Source organism: Rhinoderma darwinii, chromosome 8 (genome assembly GCF_050947455.1).
Source record: "Rhinoderma darwinii isolate aRhiDar2 chromosome 8, aRhiDar2.hap1, whole genome shotgun sequence".
In the NCBI taxonomy this organism is placed as follows: domain Eukaryota; kingdom Metazoa; phylum Chordata; class Amphibia; order Anura; family Rhinodermatidae; genus Rhinoderma; species Rhinoderma darwinii.
The window spans coordinates 50,818,534-50,832,700 of NC_134694.1; positions in this window are offsets into that span (position 1 = coordinate 50,818,534).

Consider the following 14,167-nt stretch of genomic DNA (forward strand, 5'->3'; position numbering starts at 1 on the left):
TGCCATCCAGTGAACCTTAAACGTGGAATACCTAAGGGCCAATTCCTTAGGGTGAGACGAAATTGTTCCACAATCTCGGACTATAAAATGTCAGCTAGGGAATTGGAGGGTAGGTTCAAACGGAGAGGATACCCTAAATATGTTCTCAAACAAGCCTATCAGAATGCACTAGGATGTAACCGAAATGACCTTCTTAATCCTAAACCACGCATCAAGGATGACGATACTATACGGATTATTGGTACTTTTGATTCTGCGAATAAGGAGATTAGAGAAATCCTGCAGAGATATTGGGGAATTTTAAAAGCTGACCCTGATGTCGGAAATCTGGTATGGGATTCTCCACTTATAACATATAAAAGAGGGCGCAATGTAAAGGATCACTTGGTGCATAGCCACATGAGCACACAGAATAAACCAAATACCTGGTTAGACAGGGGGTTTAATAGAAGTTACAGATGTGGCTCTTGTAAGGCATGCGACTCGATTCTATGTAGCAAGAATTTTAAAAGTACCAAGACTGGCAGGGTCTTTGAGAACAGATCCTGTATCAACTGTAAGACCAAAGGTGTAGTCTATTTGATTACGTGTGGCTGCCAATTACAGTATATCGGTAAAACGAAGAGAGAATTTAGAAGAAGGATCAGGGACCACATTGGGGACGTAAGGAGAAAAGAAGATACTCCGGTGTCGCGGCATGTATGGGAATGCTATAATGGTGACTCCTTGACATTAAAATTTCAAGGGATTGAACATGTTAAACCATTGGTGAGAGGTGGTGACCATGACAAAAAGATCCTACAAAAAGAAGCGCAGTGGATCTATCGCATGCAGACCATGAGTCCCGCAGGTTTAAATGAGCAGATCTCCTATGCGTGTTTTCTCTGAGCATCGAATTGCAACTTTTACCACCCTTGGGAGAGATGCGGCATAGATGCGTTTCACATGCGTTTTTTGAGTGGTCTACATGTTCCAATAAAGAACTTTATTTTATTTATTCTAATAGCATCAACCGTATCTATTTACAATCGATATTATAGATTAAGGTTTAGTATTTTATACTAGTGGCCGGTATTCACACTACTATAGGGTCTTGATGCGTTTCTTGAGTGGTCTACATGTTCCATTAAAGAATTTTATTCTTCTAATAGCCTCAACCTCATTTACAATTGATATTGTTAATTAGGGCTTTTAATTGTATACTAATGGCCGGTATTCACACTACTATAAGGTCTATCCGACAAGTAATGGAGGATGATCTGCGGATCATCGTTTTGTGACTCGTATTTATTATATCCCTGAGTATATCTACCTGATTCATGCTTGTCCCGAGTCTGTATGTGTATCCGCTTTAGGTCTCCAGGGTTACGAGGGACGCCGTGTCGTCACACTTCATTCTGATTGGCCGGGCTGTAAGGAGGCTCGCCACAGTCCGGATACGTCACTGGTGTGACGTGTCTGTCTGTGATTGGCGGTGAGTCGGCAGCCTCGTCAGTGCAGGGGGAGGGCTCTTGCCCTTCATATGCTCCCAGTCTCGCCGGCTCGTGTGCGGCCATTTGCATTAGAGTCGTGCACGAGCCGGGAGAAACATTGTTAGCACAGAAATCGTGCTTAACCGGCATTTTATCAATTTAACAAATCCCTGATGATGTGTCACATCCATTAGTGACACTGAAACGCGTAGGGTTGAAATTATTTTGTCAGCAGGTGGTGTTAGAGTCTCTTAGTAGCGGTCTGTTAACAGGACTGTCTTCAGAGTCTTTCTCTTTGACCACATGCTGTGAGCCCGGTGGGCTGGAACAATCATTTTTCAGCAAGTGGGTGTCAGGGCTTTATACTACAAGAGGAGATTTTGGTCTACACGTGGGAAGTTCAATAGACCATCTCCTATCCCTGACCACTTTGTCTGAGCCTGAACATATGTCTTATTGGGCTACATGAGCCATATTTTAATACTCTATTATTAAAATTTATTATTAATCGTTCTAATCAGGCAGTACAAATACTTATTTCCTTCACTGTATATATGTGTATAAGGTTTACGTCTCAAGTGAGACATAATGGCATTTTTCCCTTTAATAAATAAACAATACGTATATTTTACATGTTGGTCGAGCGATGTCAAAAGCTGAGGCTTCGCAACTCGAACTACGAGACGAACCTGTTCCTGATAGGCTATTGTAGACTGTTATTATGGCAACGCGGGACGCCGTCCGTTGATTGGATGTCGTTCCCTTCTTGCATTACGCTTTGTTACGCATGCGCTGTTGACTATTGCAGACGCTGGAGGATCGTAGATTCTAATTGAAATAGTACTTGCATAAATTTGTCTGAGCCTCGGCGATTGGTGAGTGTCTCGGAACTCCTCCCCTTCATTAATATGTACACTTGTTCGATGTTTTGTAATTAATTGATCACATTGTTTTGTAACAAAATTTTAATACACACTGCATGTAATATGTTTGGAACATTGTTATATTGTGCTTTGCACTTTCTCTATATTGTATTAGCCAAATAATGGCCTTATTCGTACGTTTTGATATTGATCACTGCTGATTATGTATTGTTTTCACATCGGTATGAAAACCCTGCTTTGCACATGTCACTTTAGCTTGAAAAAGGTCCTGTGAGAGGACTGAAATGTAGCTTATTCTGTGAAACATGGAACAATAAAAGACATTCTTATTTGACATCAATCTTTTGGAGTGCTGCAATAATTTCTTCATATAACCAAAAATAGACAGCACTCCGATTCAAAAGTGAAAGCTTTTTTTATTTACCCTTGTGCAACGTTTCGGCCCTATATGATGAGCCTTTTTCAAGCATACTGATAGTGTACACAGCAATGGTATATATGAGGACCAAACACATTGTCCCATTAACATGTGATACAAATATCCAAACAGTAGTAGGTTCGTTACATTGACGTCGTGTTACAAAGTATGTATAATATCATCAGTTATTAGTTTACACTTTAGTGATTAAAAACTTTTCTTAGTACATAGGTAAAGTGCATTAAGTGCTTGATTGGTGTATACATTATTAAACATTTACATGTGTGAATGATTAAAAACTATACCATGTTACACTGTGTTGACTTTCTTACCTGTGTTGACTTTCGGCGTCCTGAAGATTCTTGTCTATGACGTCACATATGTCCGCGCATGCGCACTAGCCATCTGTAGGCACTGTCGGCCATCTTGGTAAATGTAATGCGATTATCACATAATTAAAACGCTGCTTGTGTTTGCGTTTGTCCATTTAAGGACCATATCACATTTTACATTTTAACAGGGAAGATGGTTATAAAAAACCCTAGTATCAATTATTATATGCATTCTAGAATAAATTTTTAGACTCGTTTTTAAAGTATCGGAGATTTCATAATTATGCAATACATCTTATAATATAGTCTAATCATAGATCAAATATTGTCATTTTATACAGCATCTATCTCCATGTGATGGTGTAGCCAATTATATAGAAGTGTTAAAAGCATTGCTAAACCATGTATATCGTGTGTGTGTATATATATATATATATATATATATATATATATATATATAAAAATTATATCGTAAAAAAAACCGCATCAGAGTGTATAGGAGCATAATTTATGAATCTCATAGTTAATGTTTTTACGGTAAGCAAAAAATTATAATCTATCATCCCATTGAGATATGGTACATAGACATGGTACGTATGGATACATTTATATACCGGTAGCAGTAATAGCAATATGAATATATATGACAAACCAAAACAACGGGTCGAAAGTGAGCATGGGTAGAACTTGTTAGGCTCATTGTAAGGTTATCTGAAAAAGATAATATTGATGTTATGTCAATTATTGTAATTGTACACTAAATTGAATATACAGAGAAGCCTGACGTAAGGGCAGGTTGAGTCCTAATGAATGCCATGTGTGATAAAATCAACATTTCATCCATGAGGTTTTAGCGCATGTAGCCTCTGTATCCACTGCAATTCCTTGTATTTTGACTATTTGATTTGATTACTCGATCTGCATGGCATAGGGACATGATCTACCAGGTAGACTGATAGTTCCTTCTCTGAGTGTCCTGCCTCCGTATAGTGCTTGGACACTGGAAGGTCCAGACGTTTCTTGCGGATGCTCTATTGGTGTTGGTTTAGTCTTGTCTTGAATTCAAGTGAGGTCTCTCCTACAAATAAGAGGTGACAACGACATTCCAAGATATAAACAACGTGGTCTGAGACACAATTCAAGTAGAATCGTATCTCATAAGCACGTTTAGTCATTGGTTGTATAAATGTAGGTCCTTTTTGCATCAAAGAGCAATTGATGCAGTTCAAACAGAGGTAGCAGCCAGTGTTTTTCTTTGTTAGAGAAGTCTGTTGATCTTTTCTACCTGTGCCAATATCTGATTTTACCAATCTATCTTGTAAGTTTGGTGATCTTTGGTATGAGAACAGGGGGGCTCTATTGATCTCAGAAATATGTGGTAGACAGTTTTGTAACATTGGCTAGTGTTTGAAAATGATCTTATTAATAGAATGGCTATGTTCTGCATATGTAGTGACTAATGGCTGCGGGCAGGTTTTATGATGCGATTTTTAGCAGTCAATAGTGTATCTCTACTAATCTTATCTACAGATTCTCTTTCTCGTTTAAGAGAAGAAACTGGATAGTCTCTGTGGCTGAACTTGTTTTCCATATGCCGAAGTGTGTCTTCTAATTTGTCTTCTGTACTAGTAATTCTCTTTGCCCGTATATATTTACTTACAGGAAGGCTTTTGACCATCGACCTTGGATGATTGCTATTGTATGTCAATAGGATACTTTTATCAGTTGGTTTCACATACAGTTCTGTGGTCACGGCTCCATTATGGAAATTGACCTGCACATCCAAGAACTGTATGGAAACGTCCGAGCTTATGAGAGTGAATTTTACAGTAGGATCAATTGTATTGGGAAATGAATGGAATAGCTACAGTACACTACCACTGCCCATCCAAATAAGGAAGACGTCATCTATGTATCTCCACCACCTCAGTACTTGACTGAAGTGGTGGGACACATAGACGAACATCTCCTCCAGGTGTCGCATATACATATTAGCATATGTTGGGGCCATATTTGACCCCATGGCTGTTCCCTGGATTTGTATAAAGAAATCATCTCGAGAAAGAAAGTAACTGTCAGTCAATATAATTCCTAACAAATCTAAAAAGAAATGTTGTGCTTCTGTTGAATATTTAGATTCTAAAAGATATTTAGCAGTAACTTGTAAGCCTCTGTGGTGTTCTATGGACGTATATAAACTTGTAACATCGAAAGATGCTAATGTGATGTGCTGGCCTTGTTGTACCTCAACTAGGTTTAATTTATTCAAGAAGTCAGAGGTGTCTTGTATATAGGAAAATGCACTAGTAGAGAAATCTCTAAGTACTTTATCTAAAAATACTGCCATGTGGCTGAAAATTGAGTCAGTACCGGAGAATATCGGTCGGCCGGGTGCGTCGATTTGTGTACTTTTAGTACTATATAAAGTACTGGTGTTCTTGAGTTATCAATGGATGTTTTTACATCTATAATACCATCTTGTAGGGCCTTATTAACAATATTTTGAATTCGTCTCATTATCTTAAATTTTGGGTCAGAGGTAAGTTTTTTTATACACTGCTGTGTCACTCAGTTGTCTCCATACTTCTTTTTCATACATGGTCACATCCATGATGACCAAAGCACCACCCTTGTCCGTAGGTTTGATTGTGATGTGGTCATCATGGATTAGAACTTTCAAAGCATGCATTTAATCTCCAGTCATATTGGGATGTCTGAAGGTGGAATGCAGGGTCTGCATTTTCAATTGTTCAATGTCTCTCTTCACTATAGATACAAATGCATCAAGTACTGGGATGTTATTGGCTAGCACAAAATTACTGTTATTATATAATTTGACATCTTCCAAACAAATTTGTGAGGTTCTCACCTTGCTTTCCAGTGCGTGCTCAGTGAACCAACATTTCAACATGATTGATCGAAAAAAATTATATAGGTCATTGTCCAACTGTATCCAGTCCGTATGTGGGAACAGACAAAAAGAAAGTCCTTTGTTAAGATCTGATTTTTCTGTGATGGTCAATATTCTGGAAGAAATTTTGATAATTAAGTCATCTTCTTGTGTATCACTCCCCATGTCACTGGAGGTTGTGACCTCTGGTTTCTTGTTCCTTTATGCTTGATGGTATCTCCTCCCACCTCTCCTGGTGGGTTTCTTTCCAAAGTGGGGGTCCCTAAAAAAGAGGAGGAAGATGGTGTATCCTTTCTCTGTTCAGTTGTCTCCTGTTGTCTCCTTCGCTTTCTACCATCAAACGATTGGTCACTATTTCTTCCAAATGAGTTGTCGTTCCAGTTGTATATTCTGCCCCTTCTGTAATCATCACTGTCACGTTGCCACTTTCTCCTTTTGACATCCTCCTGCTCACTCTTGAATTTGCCAGTGAAGTTTCTCAGATCTTGAGAAAAATTTTCATGATCTTGTGACTCCAGTAGGGTAGATAAAGTGCTATCAGCATCTTGTATAGATTTTTTAATAAGACCAATTTCCTGTTTGAGGTATTCAATATTTAGTAATATCACATCCAGGGAGAATTTATTGGATAGTTGCTGTAATCGGTTGCAGTAGAATTCACTCTGAGAAAAGAGGTTTGGTCCGAGAGTGGATCTCATTCCTCTTGGGATCATTTTCGACTTATGATACTCTCCAAGAGTGGTCAGATGCAATTGCAGTGAGATGAGGCATTTGTTATCATTTTCAATTTTGCGTTTCACATCAATGGCAGAAGGCATTTTTAGGAAACTGACCTCTCCCTCCAAGTCTTGAAGGATACGCTGGGCATCCGCCTCCGTGTAACAAAAAGTATCAAGGGCTGTAAAATCTTGTGTTTCAGCAGAAGTCGATATGTTTGTCAGTATAGTGCTGTGCTCGCTGGTTAATCACTATGTAAGGAGTCCACCGTCCAGTAACACCAGCTCAAATAACGGGTGGGTGCAAGCCTTAGGAACCCGATCCTTGTTTCCAAAGTTTCCAATACATCCAAAAATAGACAGCACTCCGATTCAAAACTGATTTTTTTTTTTAATTTACCCTTGTGCAACGTTTCAGCCCTATATGATGAGCCTTTTTCAAGCATACTGATAGTGTACACAGCAATGGTATATATGGGGACAAAACACATTGTCCCATTAACATGCGATTAATACAAATATCCAAACAGTAGTAGGTTCGTTACATTGACATCATGTTACAAAGAATGTATCATATCAACAGTGATTAGTTTATACTTCAGTGATTAAAAACGTTTCTTAGTACATAGGTGAAGTGCTTGATTGGTGTATATATTATTAACATTTACATGTATAAATGATTACAAACTATACGATGTTACACTCTGGATCCGTTTTCTCACGTGTGTTGACTTTCGGCGTCCTGAATATGCAAATGCGCATGTCTATGACGTCACATATGTTCGCGCATGCACACTCGCCGTCTGTAGCCACTGTCGGCCATCTTGGTAAAGGTAATGCGATTATCACATGATTAAAACGCTGCTTGTGTTTGCGTTTGTCCATTTAAGCACCATAGCACATTTTAACAGGGAAGATGGTTATAAAAACCACTAATATCAATTATTATATGTATTCTATAACTAACCTCTCTCTCTCTCTCTCTCTCTCTCGCTCTCTCTCTCTCTCTCTCTCTCTATATATATATATATATATATATATATATATATATATATATATATATATATATATATATATATATAGAGAGAGAGAGATGAGCGTACTTATGAAAAGTTCGGTTCGGCAGGTTCGCCGAATTTCATGAAAAAGTTTGATTCGGACCGAACTAGTTCTGACCGAACCTGTAATACAAGAAAGCCCCTAAAAATCGTGTATAACACTGTTTAAAAGCCCTAGAAGCCCTGTATAACACTCTTAGGTCACCCATGAGTGTATCCAAGTACTTTTGAGCTGTCTTTAAGGCAAAGTTAGTGTCAAAGTTACGCCAAAATGTATGGCTATAGGAAAACGGATGGGACACGGTGATAACTAACAGAAACCACTGCACTTGTGCATGTTGTATGCTTAATGCATTGTTAAAAAAGGTACAAAAATTAACCATTTTAGGCGGCAGATGCCTGCCAGGGTTCATACATATAAGGTGGTAAAAGAAGAAGCAATGGCTTTTGACAAGCATTCCAAAAATTTACCCTTTTTATTGGCAGATGCCTGCCGGGGTTCATCCATACATGGATGTAATGTAAAAGCAACAAGCAATGGCTTTTGAGTGCAAGCCCTCCAAAAATTTACCCTTTTTATTGTCAGATGCCTGCCGGGGTTCATCCATACATGGACGTAAAAGCAACAAGCAATGGCTTTTGACAAGCCCTCCAGGCCTGCTTGTAGCAGACGGGCGGCAGTGGAGGTGTATTGGTGGTAGTAGAGGTAGCCAACACAGACAGCAAGGGTGGTAGACTGGTAGTAGTAGTAGCAGCACATTAAAATTAGAGACTGGATGACAGTCACAGTACAAAGCCCTGTGGTGGGGCAGGCCTCAGGCCTGCTTGTAGCAGACGGCAGTGGAAGTGTATTGGTGGTAGTAGATTTAGCCAACACAGACAGCAAGGGTGGTAGTAGTAGTAGCAGCACATTAAAAAAAGAGACTGGACAACAGTCACAGGACAAAGCCCTGTGGTGGGGCAGGCCTCAGGCCTGCTTGTAGCAGACGGCAGTGGAGGTGTATTGGTGGTAGTAGAGGTAGCCAACACAGACAGCAAGGGTGGTAGTAGTAGTAGTAGCAGCACATTAAAAAAAGTGACTGGACAACAGTCACAGGACAAAGCCCTGTGGTGGGGCAGGCCTCAGGCCTGCTTGTAGCAGACGGCAGTGGAGGTGTATTGGTGGTAGTAGAGGTAGCCAACACAGAGAGCAAGGGTGGTAAACGGTAGTAGTAGTAGTAGCAGCACATTAAAAAAAGAGACTGGACAACAGTCACAGGACAAAGCCCTGTGGTGGGGCAGGCCTCAGGCCTGCTTGTAGCAGACGGCAGTGGAGGTGTATTGGTGGTAGTAGAGGTATCCAGCACAGACAGCAACGGTGGTAGTAGTAGTAGCAGCACATTAAAAAAAGAGACTGGACGACAGTCACAGGACAAAGCCCTGTGGTGGGGCAGGCCTCAGGCCTGCTTGTAGCAGATGGCAGTGGAGGTGTATTGGTGGTATTAGAGGTATCCAACACAGACAGCAAGGGTGTTAGTAGTAGTAGTAGTAGCAGCACATTAAAAAAAGAGACTGGACGACAGTCACAGGACAAAGGCCTGTGGTGGGGCAGGCCTCAGGCCTGCTTGTAGCAGATGGCAGTGGAGGTGTATTGGTGGTAGTAGAGGTAGCCAACACAGACAGCAAGGGTGGTAGTAGTAGTAGTAGCAGCACATTAAAAAAAGAAACTGGACGACAGTCACAGGACAAAGCCCTGTGGTGGGGCAGGCCTCAGGCCTGCTTGTAGCAGACGGCAGTGGAGGTGTATTGGTGGTAGTAGAGGTATCCAACACAGACAGAGAGGGTGGTAGTAGTAGTAGCAGCACATTAAAAAAAGAGACTGGACGACAGTCACAGGACAAAGCCCTGTGGTGGGGCAGGCCTCAGGCCTGCTTGTAGCAGATGGCAGTGGAGGTGTATTGGTGGTAGTAGAGGTATCCAACACAGACAGCAAGGGTGGTAGTAGTAGTAGTAGTAGTAGTAGTAGTAGCAGCACATTAAAAAAAGTGACTGGACAACAGTCACAGGACAAAGCCCTGTGGTGGGGCAGGCCTCAGGCCTGCTTGTAGCAGACGGCAGTGGAGGTGTATTGGTGGTAGTAGAGGTAGCCAACACAGAGAGCAAGGGTGGTAAACGGTAGTAGTAGTAGTAGCAGCACATTAAAAAAAGAGACTGGACAACAGTCACAGGACAAAGCCCTGTGGTGGGGCAGGCCTCAGGCCTGCTTGTAGCAGACGGCAGTGGAGGTGTATTGGTGGTAGTAGAGGTATCCAACACAGACAGCAAGGGTGGTAGTAGTAGTAGCAGCACATTAAAAAAAGAGACTGGACGACAGTCACAGGACAAAGCCCTGTGGTGGGGCAGGCCTCAGGCCTGCTTGTAGCAGATGGCAGTGGAGGTGTATTGGTGGTAGTAGAGGTATCCAACACAGACAGCAAGGGTGTTAGTAGTAGTAGTAGTAGCAGCACATAAAAAAAAGAGACTGGACGACAGTCACAGGACAAAGCCCTGTGGTGGGGCAGGCCTCAGGCCTGCTTGTAGCAGACGGCAGTTTAGGTGTATTGGTGGTAGTAGAGGTAGCCAACACAGACAGCAAGGGTGGTAGTAGTAGTAGCAGCACATTAAAAAAAGAGACTGGACGACAGTCACAGGACAAAGGCCTGTGGTGGGGCAGGCCTCAGGCCTGCTTGTAGCAGATGGCAGTGGAGGTGTATTGGTGATAGTAGAGGTAGCCAACACAGACAGCAAGGGTGGTAGTAGTAGTAGTAGCAGCACATTAAAAAAAGAGACTGGACGACAGTCACAGGACAAAGCCCTGTGGTGGGGCAGGCCTCAGGCCTGCTTGTAGCAGACGGCAGTGGAGGTGTATTGGTGGTAGTAGAGGTATCCAACACAGACAGCAAGGGTGGTAGTAGTAGTAGTAGTAGTAGTAGTAGCAGCACATTAAAAAAAGAGACTGGACGACAGTCACAGGACAAAGCCCTGTGGTGGGGCAGGCCTCAGACCTGCTTGTAGCAGACGGGCGGCAGTGGAGGTGTATTGGTGGTAGTAGAGGTAGCCAACACAGACAGCAAGGGTGGTAGACTGGTAGTAGTAGTAGTAGCAGCACATTAAAAAAAGAGACTGGAAAATAGTCACAGGACAAAGGCCTGTGGTGGGGCAGGCCTCAGGCCTGCTTGTAGCAGATGGCAGTGGAGGTGTATTGGTGGTAGTAGAGGTAGCCAACACAGACAGCAAGGGTGGTAGTAGTAGTAGCAGCACATTAAAAAAAGAGACTGGACGACAGTCACAGGACAAAGCCCTGTGGTGGGGCAGGCCTCCGGCCTGCTTGTAGCAGACGGCAGTGGAGGTGTATTGGTGGTAGTAGAGGTATCCAACACAGACAGCAAGGGTGGTAGTGTCAGGTCCGTAAATCAGGGAAGCTCCTTTCTCCCTGTCATTACACACCGAATAACCACCTCTGTAAATTGAAAGCTGAAGGCATGCCTGGAAAGAAGTGAACGAGTCAGAAATGTTCGCAACACAACTTTCCCTTCATCAGAAAAGAGGAGAACTGAACTTTATTCAGAACAAAGAAACAGACAGAGGAGACACATGCCCCTCCCTGGAGATGTGGAACTTGAATCCCATTGGCTCCTTTGTTGTAAGTTCTCCTGTACATTCTTCTGCACACTCCTCTTTGCATTCCAGGGGGCGGTGTCTTCCATAGGCGTGTTATGCAGGCTCTTTGTACTCCATGAATCCAATCTCTTTGTATAACATACTGAATATATATATATATATATATGTAAGGATAATATTTTTCAAACAATATACATGGTAATGATCCCTGACAGTCCCCCCTAAAAATATTATTCTATCCCTGAGTCTTGCTTATCAACCTACCACTGACCACTCGAACCAGGCGGGTAGGGGTTTTGGATTTCTTCACCAGCTTGAGACGAGCTACTCCTTATAAGTAACCCCCCTTTGTACCTGGACTTCCAAGGTTTCTGAATGGTCCTAACTGTCCCTATCCTCCTCAGTATACAGGATGGTTGTCTTTAAAGGGACTGTCGGTGTCACCTCGTCTATTTGTGTAAGCATAGTGGGCACAGTCTGTTCTACTGCTTTCGTCATCATTTTCCTAATACAAGGGAAAACACAGCACACAAGGACAGAGAATAGTATTAAAAAGGCGAGTACCACTACTCCTATTTGTGCCAATATTTTCTGCCATCCAGTCATCCATGAGAAATACTGGTCCCATGGGTCGGTAATACCTGAGTTCCTTTTCAACTCCTGAGATAAGCTCTCCAGCTTATGTATGGCCATTGTGACTTTCCCTTTGGGCCCGGTATTGTCGGGGATATACGTACAACAGGTTGTCCCTATCATTCGGCATACCCCACCTTTTTCAGCCAATATCATATCAAGAGCCATTCTATTCTGGAATGTCATAGTTGAGGTGGGCCCTAGTTGGTCGGCTAACCCTTGTAAAGCATCTCGGGTATAGTTTACAAACCGCTGCTGGTTGTAATATATATAATTAATCCAGTCTACATTTTTATTAACAGTAATAATTGGGATAAGAGACTCAAATCCTGCCTTCACCTGATCTCTGGCCTTGAACTCATCTGGCACCCCCCTCGGGACACCAATTGTATCTGTGGATCAAAGCTTCCCCTTGGGGATGCCTCCCTCTTTCTGCGGTAGTAAGATCCTTTCATTGGGCCTTCATTTGAACCTTCACCAAGAATGTGGAAAGGCATAATTGCTTTAGCCAATGCACATTCTCCTTTCCATTGTCCCTCAAGTCTGGTTCTGATTTTCATATCCCCACATATCCAGTATATATCGCCCAAAAACTGCACCTGATTCTGAGTGATAGATGCATTTAATGAGCTGTACTTTGAACAGTACCCTTCCGGAAAGTTCCCTAGGAACCGGCCATTCCCTTCTGTATTGATGTAACATGTGTAGTTGCCTTTGTAAATGGTAAGTCCCTGGGCTTGTTTGGGTATCGTGGTGACTATGGGGTATTCCTTTTTCCAAGACTCGCATACTGTGTGGTCTAATGTTATATTGGTGTATAGGCTTAGGAAACATTCTTCAGCATCGTCAGGAATATTAAGTGGTACTATCCCCAAGTGTGGCCGGGCTCCTGCACACACATAGCAGTTGGACTTATTCACTTTCCGTGTCGTGTATTGTACCCACTCTAACCAGACATTATGGTCCCCAAATCCGGTTTCTACGGCCATAGTGTCTTCCAATCCTGGGTCAGCCATGGCCATCATTTTTTTATGCATCTGTATTTGGGATAGCAACACTTTTATCAGTCTCTCAGGGTTCAACTTTCTCCATTCTCGGGAGTCTACCATATCTTTTAGTTTGAATTTTCCCATTTCCCTGTTCACTCCCCCATGGGTCCCTAATATGTATGTGTCTTGGTCTGTTTTACTAGGGTTTTCTATGGTGAGGATCAAGTTTAATCCTGACAGACCACAGGCTTTCCTTGATAACGTCATTCTAGTTAGAAGGGACTTCCCATTAATGTCTTTCTTTTCTAAGGCACTCTGTGGGCGATATCCCCAATGGTCCCCCGTGTTCCAGCCCACCGCCTTCCAGGATGTACAATGATTGCCGTAATACTTGTCTGTTACACATATATACTGAGTGCCTCGATCGCACAGGTGATAAGCATTCCAATATCCGCATGTTTGTTTGACACAACTATGTTTGTTTCTGAAGGATGTTACAGACTCAAATTCAAACTGGTATATAGCTACATGTGTACTAGAAGAATTATACCAAAAAGTGGTCACCCCATCAGCCTGGGAGATTCCTACATGTTCCCCCTCAACACTCTGTGCAATAACACGGAAAAGGATAAGGATGTACATGGTGATAGTCATTCTTTGGAAGAGACCCTCTTGCAGTGCGAGGCGTGGATCCATGTCGGCCTCCCTTCCAGCTTAACTGCAGTGGGCGAGATCAGGAGGACCTGGTATGGACCCTCGAATCTGGCTTCTAAGGCCCCTCTGACGTGTCTTTTCACCAGTACCCAGTCTCCTGGTTGTAGCTTGTGCACCCCTGAGACAGAATCTGGATCTGGAATGGAAGAAAACACTGCAGCATGTGTTACTGTCAACTCTTTACTGAGGGAAATAACAAAATTAACAAGACTATCATTTCCTAGACTAAGTTGTTGCGGGTAGTAACATCCCATTCTGGGAGGACCCCCAAAGAGGACTTCATATGGGGTGAGTCCTGTTGGCTGTTTGGGGGTATTTCTAACCGAGTACAAAGCAATGGGCAATACTTCGGGCCATGGCAGGGACAGTTCTTTAGTGGCTTTAAGAATTTTACTTTTCAG